This window comes from Triticum dicoccoides, chromosome 4A (assembly GCF_002162155.2).
Source record: "Triticum dicoccoides isolate Atlit2015 ecotype Zavitan chromosome 4A, WEW_v2.0, whole genome shotgun sequence".
Classification (NCBI taxonomy): Eukaryota; Viridiplantae; Streptophyta; class Magnoliopsida; order Poales; family Poaceae; genus Triticum; species Triticum dicoccoides.
In genome coordinates, this window is record NC_041386.1 from 388,110,563 (window position 1) to 388,121,316 (window position 10,754).

Sequence of the window (10,754 nt, forward strand, 5' to 3'; positions counted from 1 at the left end):
CTTCCTCCCCTCGCCGGATCCCCCAAGCTCCGGCAGGCCCAAGTCCCCGACGTACTCCGGCGGATCTCCGGCGACCCCTTCCAACGAACCTCGAAGATCGCGCCCGATCCAGATCTGGAATTCGGAGGTTGACCTAATTTTGCCCCCGTTTCAGTAAATTTTGGCATTCTTCATCGCATCATAACTCATCAACGGTGGCGCCATTTTGGGCGTGTAGCATGTCAAATTGTTCGCCTCGACGAGTACTTCATTTCATTATATTGCACCATATTCATTTGAGCTCATCTTGATGCCCTAAATGCTGTTGCAAGAGTGCTAGTTTATATTAGTTTCAGATCCTTATCGGAGTTTGGACATTTGTCATTTTTGCCATGATTGTTGTGTGCCTCCTATGATCTTGAGCCCTACATGTGTTTTGAAGTATGCCATGCCATCTTTACAGGGGTGTATGCCATGTATTTTTGTGATCTCTGTGGTGACTAGCACAAGCATGCAAAGTAGCCCTCGTAATGTTGCTGATTTCAGGGACTTAGAAATCTTCTCTGTCTTTGCCCTGTCAATATTTTTATGCCATGTATTCGTGTTGCTACAGAGTGATCCATGCCTCTTTTGAGCATGATCAGTAAGGATGTTTTGTAGATATTGTGGTGCTCTATCCATACATGTCTTTGTTTGCAATTATGGAGCACCCTAGCTTGACTCAATCGAGCTCTACTTTTGCTATAAAATGTTCCTGGCAGAATGTTTACGTGTTAAGCATTTTTGCCGAGGTTGTTGTAGTTGATCCGTGCATGATATGAGGTTGTTCTTGCCATGTTTAGCTTCCATGCCATGTCTACTTGCTGGGTGTATGCTTAGTTTGTCATGCAATGCCTTGTGGTGAGTGCATCGAGCTCATAAACATGCCTACTTAATATGTGTTTGGCCATGTTCCAGTTTTCTACTAAGTCTGAATCTGTTAACGATAATTGCTATGTTCACATGGTTGCCCTTGTATTTTCTGATCCCTTTTGGCTTATGGTCAGTAAGGGACTTTTGTTGTATGCTTTGAGTAGCTTCATGCCATGCCTTTCTTTGCCATGATATGTTGCTGTGGCATGTTGTTATCTTGCTCTAAACATTGCTTCCTGATGTTAAATTCCTGACTAGTTGTTATTTTCACAAAGTCTGTAACCTGATATCTTTTGCACTTTTGCCATGCTTGTTTGAACCCGCTATTGAGTGAATTAGCCGTAGCTAGTGTTCATCTTTTGTCAAGCATCTTGAGTGGATCACTGCCATGTATTTTGTTGTTATGTTAGAGTGCAGTAGCTTGTTGTTCTTGATGCATTTAGATGGCCTCGTGCTGTTAATCGCAGATCGGTGCCATATTTGTTTTTCTTGTCATTTGCAAACCGTGCATCCGATTCCAGTGATCTTTATATCGATTTTGAACGAAATCAACTCCTCTTTCCAGTGGCACTCTTGGTTTTCCAATTTGAGGCCAGGTTCAATCATTCCTTTCCGAAGCATGCATATGCATCGCATATCACATCCCGCATATCATGCCATGTTTTGCATCATTGTTGCTTACGCATTGCACATGGTTGATTGTGTCTCCCTTTGCTTGTGTTCTTGCTTTGGGTAGAGCTGGGAGATGAGTACGTGATCGAGGAACCCATTGAGTACGTTTACGAGGATCAAGCTAACGTCAACTCGGAGAACTTTGCAGGCAAGATGACCATACCCTCGAAATCACTTCTATCTTTGCTTGCTAGATGCTCGCTCTTTTGCTATGACTATGCTATGATACCTACCACCTGCTTATCATGCCTCCCATATTGCCATGTCAAACCTCTAACCCACCTTGTCCTAGCAAACCGTTGTTTGGCTATGTTACCGCTTTGCTCAGCCCCTCTTATAGCGTTGCTAGTTGCAGGTGAAGATTGGAGTTTGTTCCTTGTTGGAACATGTTTATTGTTGGGATATCATTATATTATCTTGTTTAATTTAATGCATCTATATACTTGGTAAAGGGTGGAAGGCTGGGCCTTATGCGTGGTGTTTTGTTCCACTCTTGCCGCCCTAGTTTCCGTCATACCGGTGTTATGTTCCTTGATTTTGTGTTCCTTACACGGTTGGGTTATAATGGGAACCCCTTGACAGTTCGCCTTGAATAAAACTCCTCCAACGTGGCCCAACCTTGGTTTTACCATTTGCCACCTAGCCTTTTCCCTTGGGTTTCGCAGACTCAAGGGTCATCTTTATTTTAAACCCCCGGGCCAGTGCTCCTCTGAGTGTTGATCCAAATTGAGCTGCATGCGGGGCCACCTCGGGAAACTTGAGGGTTGGTTTTACTTGTAGCTAGTCTCATCCGTTGTGCCCTGAGAACGAGATATGTGTAGCTCCTATCGGGAATTGTCGGCACATTCGGGTGGCTTTGCTGGTTTAGTTTTACCATTGCCGAGATGTCTTGTAACCGGGATTCCGAGTCTGATCAGATTGTCTTGGGAGAAGGAATATCCTTCGTTGACCGTGAGAGCTTGTGATGGGCTAAGTTGGGACACCCCTGCAGGGATTTGAACTTTCGAAAGCCGTGCCCGTGGTTATGGGCAGATGGGAATTTGTTAATGTCCGGTTGTAGAAAACCTTAAACTTAACTTAATTAAAATGAATCAACAGAGTGTGTGGCCGTGATGGTCTCTTTTTGGCGGAGTCCGGGAAGAGAACACGGTCTCGTGCTATGCTTGGACGTAGGTTGTTCTAGGATCACTTCTTGATCATAGTTTCTCGACCGTGCCTTTTCCTTCTCTTCTCGCTCTCATTTGCGTATGTTAGCCACCATATATGCTAGTGCTTGCTATAGCTCCACCTCATACATGTTACCCTTCCTATAAGCTTAAATAGTCTTGATCGCGAGGGTGTGAGATTGCTGAGTCCCTGTGGCTCACAGATTACTTCCAAAAACCAGATGCAGGGACCGATGATACCGCTCCAGGAGATTCGACTGAGCTCAAGTGGGTGTTACATCCGCCCTGCCGCCTCTGCTTCGACCTGCAAGCCCGCACCCGCCTCCTGCTCGTCCTCCTCTGTGCCCTGCTCCCATCTGCAACAAGCAGCCCGACAGAGTGACGCTCGTGCTGCACCTCCCCGATGGCCACCCGTGCACCTCCACCTCGCCCTACCATTGCTGCCTCCATGCTGCTGCTTCGCGCCCCCCTTTTCGGGCATCATGAGCTCCACCCCCACTGCTGACCCGGCGGCCTTGTTGCCCCTCTTGTCACTGCCAAGACCCGGCAACCAGGGATGCCAAGAACGTCTTCGTGGATTCGACAAGTACCTACACCGACAGGACTACACAGACGCTCATTCCACTACAACACTGAAACATCAAGGTCGACTATGTTTTGTTGCCCCGTCCGGAATCATCGAGTACCCGAAGACCACATTAACACCAAGTACATCTACTGCCGTCTTCAGAATTGCCAACAATGCTAAGTGCCTTTTCGAGTTGACGAGGCCAACAAGTCTGAAGACCCTAGTTGCACTAAGTTCCCCTACGATATGTACCAATACCATCGTCGAAGTTCCGTGTAACGCAAGCGTCAAGTTCCTCTACTGATGACTCGAACGGCTACGAAACGTGTACCACTACCGTCGACCCGCGAAGACCCTGTGGACGTCAAGTTCCTCATTGTGACCCTGAACACCTACAGAGTGTGTACAACTACGAAGCGAGAACGACTACTTCCACTACGAACGTCTCGAGAACGCCTACTTCCTCTACTTTGCACGGAATGAGAACCGTCCCGTTTGCACGCTTCGAAGGCATAACCCCGAGACGACCGCCCATGGACGAATGCATGTGTTGTATGAGTTGCTCGCGTTTGCATCGTGCCCGACTTGTTCGTCGCACGTTGTTACTCATTTCCTTACCGTCATGTGGGACACCCGGTAACCGGGATCACCCCTCCATCTCTAGCATGTTCCGTACACTTGTCCTTTTGCACCGACATTTCCACGAATTGCCGGATCGTCCGAATGTTGCCATTGCATCATTCCCGTTATCGTTGCTGTGGCACCCTTTTATTCCGTCATGGCGACAAATGCTTCAAAATATGCTCATGTCAACATTTTCATAAAAGTGCATAAAACTTGCATATGTCACCCGCATCATGTTAACAACATTTAAAATGCTTAAAATTGTTGTTTGTAGTAAATTGCTAAATGCTCATGGGGGATTTATGAAATTATCTTTGTTATTTCCGGCCACATTTAAACTTGCCTAAATAGTTAATTTAATTATGTTTCACCTCTTTCCATGTTAACCAACATTTAATATTGTTGAGTACCTAAACGGGAGTGAACTAAATAAGTCATGTGGTGTTTCATCAATATGCAACTCGTTGCATATTGAGATCCACTTAACTTGTAGTTTGATTTGTGCACGTTGCCATGCCATGCCTCATTAAACCGGACATGCATCATACTTGATTGTGAATCATGCCATGTTTATGTGATGGTTGTTTACCATGTTGCTTGCTTCTTTCCGGTTTCTCGTTAGCTTCAGTTTCGTTCCGGAGTTGTGGGGATTCGTTCGACTACATACATTTGTCTTCTTCATGGACTCTTTCTTCTTCCTTGCAGGATTTCAGGCAAGATGACCATACCCTCGAAATCACTTCTATCTTTGCTTGCTAGTTGTTCGCTCTATCGCTATGTTGCGCTACCTAACACTTGTTATATCATGCCTCCCATATTGCCATGTCAAGCCTCTAACCCACCTTTCCTAGCAAACCGTTGTTTGGCTATGTTACCGCTTTGCTCAGCCCCTCTTATAGCATTGCTAGTCGCAGGTGAAGTTGAAGTTTGTTCCATGTTGGAACATGGATATTGTTGGGATATCATTTTTATATCTTGTTTACTTTCATGCATCTTTATACTTGGTAAAGGGTGGAAGGCTCAGCCTTATGCCTGGTGTTTTGTTCCACTCTTGCGGCCCTAGTTTCCGTCATACCGGTGTTATGTTCCTTTATTTTGTGTTCCTTACGCGGTTGGGTGTTATGGGAACCCCTTGACAGTTCGCCTTGAATAAAACTCCTCCAGCAAGGCCCAACCTTGGTATTACCATTTGCCACCTAAGCCTTTTCCCTTGGGTTCCATGGACTCAAGGGTCATCTTTATTTTAAACCCCCGGGCCAGTGCTCCTCTGAGTGTTGGTCCAAACTAGAGCCCCTTGCAGCGCTACCTCGGGGAAACTTGAGGGTTGGTTTTAGTTGTACGGATTGCTTATCCGGTGTGCCCTGAGAACGAGATATGTGCAGCTCCTATCGGGATTTGTCGGCACATCGGGCGGCTTTGCTGGTTTTGTTTTACCATTGTCAAAATGTCTTGTAACCAGGATTCCGAGATTAATCGGGTCTTCCCGGGAGAAGGAATATCCTTCGTTGACCGTGAGATCTTGTGATGGGCTAAGTTGGGACACCCCTGCAGGGTATAAACTTTCGAGAGCCATTCCCGCGGTTATGTGGCAGATGGGAATTTGTTAATGTCCGGTTGTAGAGAACTTGACACTTGACTTAGTTAAAATGCATCAACCGCGTGTGTAGCCGTGATGGTCTCTTTTCGGCGGAGTCCGGGAAGTGAACACGGTCTTGTGTTATGCTTGAACGTAAGTAGTTTCAGGATCACTTCTTGATCACTTCTAGCTTCTCGACCGTTGCGTTGCTTCTCTTCTCGCTCTTATTTGCGTTGTTAGCCCCATATTTGCTTAGTGCTTGCTGTAGCTCCACCTCATTACCCTATCCTACCCATAACCTTAAATAGTCTTGATCTCATTGGTGTGAGATTACTCAGTCCTCGTGACTCACAGATACTTCCAAACAGTTGCAGGTGCCGATGATACCAGTGTAGGCGATCCTACCGAACTCAAGTGGGAGTTCGACGAGGATCTGGGTCGTTTCTACGTTTCGTTTCCTGATGATCAGTAGTGGAGCCCAGTTGGGATGATTGGGGATCTAGCATTTGGGGTTTATCTTCCTTTTCTTTTGGATCTGACCGTAGTCGGTCTATGAGTGTTTTGGATGATGTATGAATTATCTATGTATTGTGTGAACTGGGGATTGTAAGCTAACTCTTTATCCCTTTCTTAATCAGTGCATGGGATTGTGTGAAGATTACCCCACTTGCGACTAAACCACCATGCGGTTATGCCTCTTAGTCGTGCCTCAACACATGGGAGATATAGCCGCATCGTGGGAATTACATGATGTGATCCGCGCATGGCTTCACCTAAGCACTATGATAATATGACCGAGGTGGTAAACTGTGGAGGGGGCACCGCACACGGCTAAGAAACAACTGTTGTGTCTTTGGGGTGCCCCCTGGCCATGTATATAAAGGAGGGGGTGGAGGAGGCTAGTGTAACACCCACGATGCAGCTATATCTCCCACATGTCGGGGCACGACTTAGAGGGATAACCGCATGGTAGGCATGTCGCAAGAGGTGTAATCTTTACACATCCCATGTACTGAATAAGAAAGGGATAAAGAGTCGGCTTACAATCGCCACTTCACACAAATACATAAGTATATCATACATCATCCAGAATACAATCAAGGTCCGACTACGGAACCAAAATAAAGAAAGACAACCCAAAATGCTAGATCCCCGATCAACCCAACTGGGCACCTCTACTGATCATCCGGAAAAGAAACATAGTAACGGCCCGAATCCTCGTCGAACTCCCACTTGAGTTCGGTAGCGTCCCCTGCACTGGCATCATCGGCACCTGCATCTGTTTGGAAGTATCCGCGAGTCACAGGGACTCAGCAATCTCACACTCGCGAGATCAAGACTATTTAAGATTAAGGGTAGGAAAGGGGTAGTGAGGTGGAGCTGCAGCAAGCACTAGCATTTATGGTGGCTAACTTATGCAAAAGAGAGTGAGAAGAGAAGCAAAGCACGGTCGAGAAGCTAATACTGATCAAGAAGTGATCCTGAAGCTACTTACGTTCAAGCATAACACGAGACCGTGTTCTCTTCCCGGACTCCGCCAAAAAGAGACCATCATGGCTACACACGCAGTTGATTCATTTTAATTAAGTTAAGTGTCAAGTTTTCTACAACCGGATATTAACAAATTCCCATCTGCCCATAACTGCGGGCATGGCTTTCGAAAGTTAGAAACCCTGCAAGGGTGTCCCAACTTAGCCCAGCACAAGCTCTCATGGTCAACGAAGGATATTCCTTCTCCCAGGAAGACCCGATCAGGCTCGGAATCCCGGTTACAAGACATTTCGACAATGGTAAAACAAGACCAGCAAAGCCGCCCGAATGTGCCGACAAATCCCGATAGGAGCTGCACATATCTCGTTCTCAGGGCACACCGGATAAGCAATCCGTACAACTAAAACCAACCCTCAAGTTTCCCCGAGGTGGCGCTGCAAGGGGCTCTAGTTTGGACCAACACTCAGAGGAGCACTTGCCCGGGGGTTTAAAATAAAGATGACCCTTGAGTCCACGGAAACCAAGGGAAAAGGCTTAGGTGGCAAATGGTAAAACCAAGGTTGGGCCTTGCTGGAGGAGTTTTATTCAAGGCGAACTGTTAAGGGGTTCCCATAACACCCAACCACGTAAGGAACGCAAAATCAAGGAACATAACACCGGTATGACGGAAACTAGGGCAGCAAGAGTGGAACAAAACACCAGGCATAAGGCCGAGCCTTCCACCCTTTACCAAGTATATAGATGCATGAAAGTAAACAAGATATAATAATGATATCCCAACAATATCCATGTTCCAACATGGAACAAACCTCAACTTCACATGCAACTAGCAACGCTATAAGAGGGGCTGAGCAAAGCGGTAACATAGCCAAACAACGATTTGCTAGGAAAGGTGGGTTAGAGGCTTGACATGGTAATATGGGAGACATGATATAGCAAGTGGTGGCTATGGCAGCATAGCAATAGAGCGAACAACTAGCAAACAAAGATAGAAGTGATTTCGAGGGTATGGTCATCTTGCCTGCAAAGTTCTCAGAGTTGACGAAAGCTTGACCCTCGTTAGCGTACTCAACAAGTTCGTCGATCACGTACTCGTCTCCCGGCTCTACCCAAAGTAAGAACACAAGCAAGGAACACAATCAATATGATGCAAAACATGGCATGATATGCGAGATGTGATATGCAATGCATATGTGTGCTTCGGAAGGGAAAGACTGAACCGGGCATCAACTTAGCAAACCAAGTGTTCCTCTGGAAAGATGAGATGATTTCGGTCGAAATCGATATAAAGATCACCGGAATCGGATGCACGGTTTGCAAATGGCAAGCAAAACAATGACACAATTCTGCGATTAACAACACGATGCCATCTAGAATGCAACAACAAACTAAGCTACTGCACTCCAACATAGCAACAAAGCATATGGCAGTGATCTACTCAAGATGCTTGACAAAAGATGAACACTGAGCTACGGCTAAATCACACAAGAGCAGGTTCAAACAAGCATGGCAAAAGTGCAAACGATATCAACATCACAGACTTAGTGAAAATACTAACATGCCAGGAATTAACATCAGGAAGCCATGTTTAGAGCAAGCAAACAACATGCTACAGGAACATATCATAGCAATACAAGGCATGGCATGAATCAACTAAATGCATAGAACAAAAGTCCCTTACTGATCATGAGCCAAAAAGGCACAGAAGATATGATGGCACCCATGTAAACATAACAAGTTTTATTAATAGATTCAGACTTAGCAGAAAACAGAGCATGGCATAAACAGAATTATGAAGGCATCTTTGCGAGCTCGCTTCACTCACCACAAGGAATTGTATGACAAAACAAGCATAGCATCAGCAAGAAGACATGTTCATGAAGCTAACCATGGCAAGAGAAAATTCATAGCATGCTTGGATCAACTACAACAACCATGGCAAAATTGATTAACACATAAACAATCTGCCAGGAACATTTTATAGCAAAAGTAGAGCAAGATTAAGACATGCTATGGCACTCCATAATTGCAAATAGGGGTATGGATGGATAGAGCACAACCATATGTCCAAATCATCCTTACTGAAGCAACTCAAAACAAGCATGGATCTCACTATAGCATCATGTTTACATAGCATCAAAATAACAGCAGAACAAGGACTTAGCAACATCCTAAGTCCCCGAAATCAGCAATAACACGAAGGCTACTTTGCATGCTTGTGCTAGACACCACAAATATCACAAAAATACATGGCAAGCACCCCTGTAAATATGGCAAGGCATAGATCAAAACACATGTAGAGCTCATGCTCATATGCAGCACACAACAAATGTCACAAAAATGACAAATCCTCACAATCTGCTAAGTAACAGGAGCTAACATTTTAAGCATTCTTGCATCAAAGATTTGGGCACCCGGATGAACTCAAACAAGCATGCCACAATGGAACAAAATGAACAGCACATCATGATGAATAATTTGATATATCATGCGCATGAAATGGAGCAGCACACACAAAGTTATGGCATGAATAGAGGCATACAACGTTAGGGACTTGGTAGAAAACTATCTCGCAGAAGAACATATCTAGGGTTTCTTCGCACGGGAAACGAGGTTTGCTGGAGATGCTGGCCGGAGTTGGAGGAGTGTTGGGCTGCAACACACATGAGGCCTTTGCGGTTCCCCAGCTAACCGTTGGAGTATCAAACGGACTCCAAATGACACGAAATTTGACAAACAGTCTACCAGTGGTGTACCAAGGTCGCTTGGCAAATCTCAGTCCATTCCGAGAACGTTTAGCACCCGCTCACGAAAGAGGCAAGAGGGGTGCGCCAGAGGACGTAGGAGTGTCGGATTGCAAAACGGACAACGGGGAAACTTCTCGGATGCATGAGACGAACACATATGCAAATGCGATGCACATGATGACATGATATGAAAAGCATGACATGAACAAAATGCAAAACGAAGACAAAACCCAACCTCGAAGGGAAATCTCATAACTTAAAGCCGAAAATGGCAGAGTCGGAGTTACAAATATGGAAAGTTACATCCGGGGTGTTACAGCTGGCGGCCAAGGAGGGTCCGTCAAGGGGGGAGTCCAACTAGGATTTTGTCGAGGATATACCCCGCGGTGTAAACCGGCCAGAAGTTAACCCGGCCAGGACTTGGTGGTTTATCTAAAGACCCCGCTGACACTTGGCGAGTCACCGACGACCCGCCCTGACCTGGCGGTTTACAAGCAACCCACCCGGTCATTATGACTCACTGGTAATACGGCGTGCGGGACAGAAAGATGACAAGGCCCAAGACCCAGAAGGCTGGTTCATGTCTAATGGTGGCCCGGTTTAAGAGGAAGGCAGGAGGAATATTATCTTACAAGGATTTAATACCTGGACTTGTATCCGGTTTGTATTGGAGATAGACTAGTCCTAATCCTAATAGGACTCTACATATAACCCGCCCCTCCAACATATATAAGGAGGGGCAGGGCTCCCCAAAGTGGGACAAGATTCACAAGTTCCATAAGTTGGACAAATTAGGTTTAGACAATAGCTCTCAAGATAGAGCACTCTTGTAACCGTGATCATCATCATCAATATCAATGAAGCAGGACGTAGGCTTTTACCTCCATCGTGAGGGGCCGAACCTGGGTAAAACCTCGCGTCTCTCGTCCCGCTCAACCCCTCTCAAGCTACCACATAGATGCGTTGGCCTTGCGACTAAGTCCTGACACTAAGGACATCTGCCGTGACAATTCCATGAT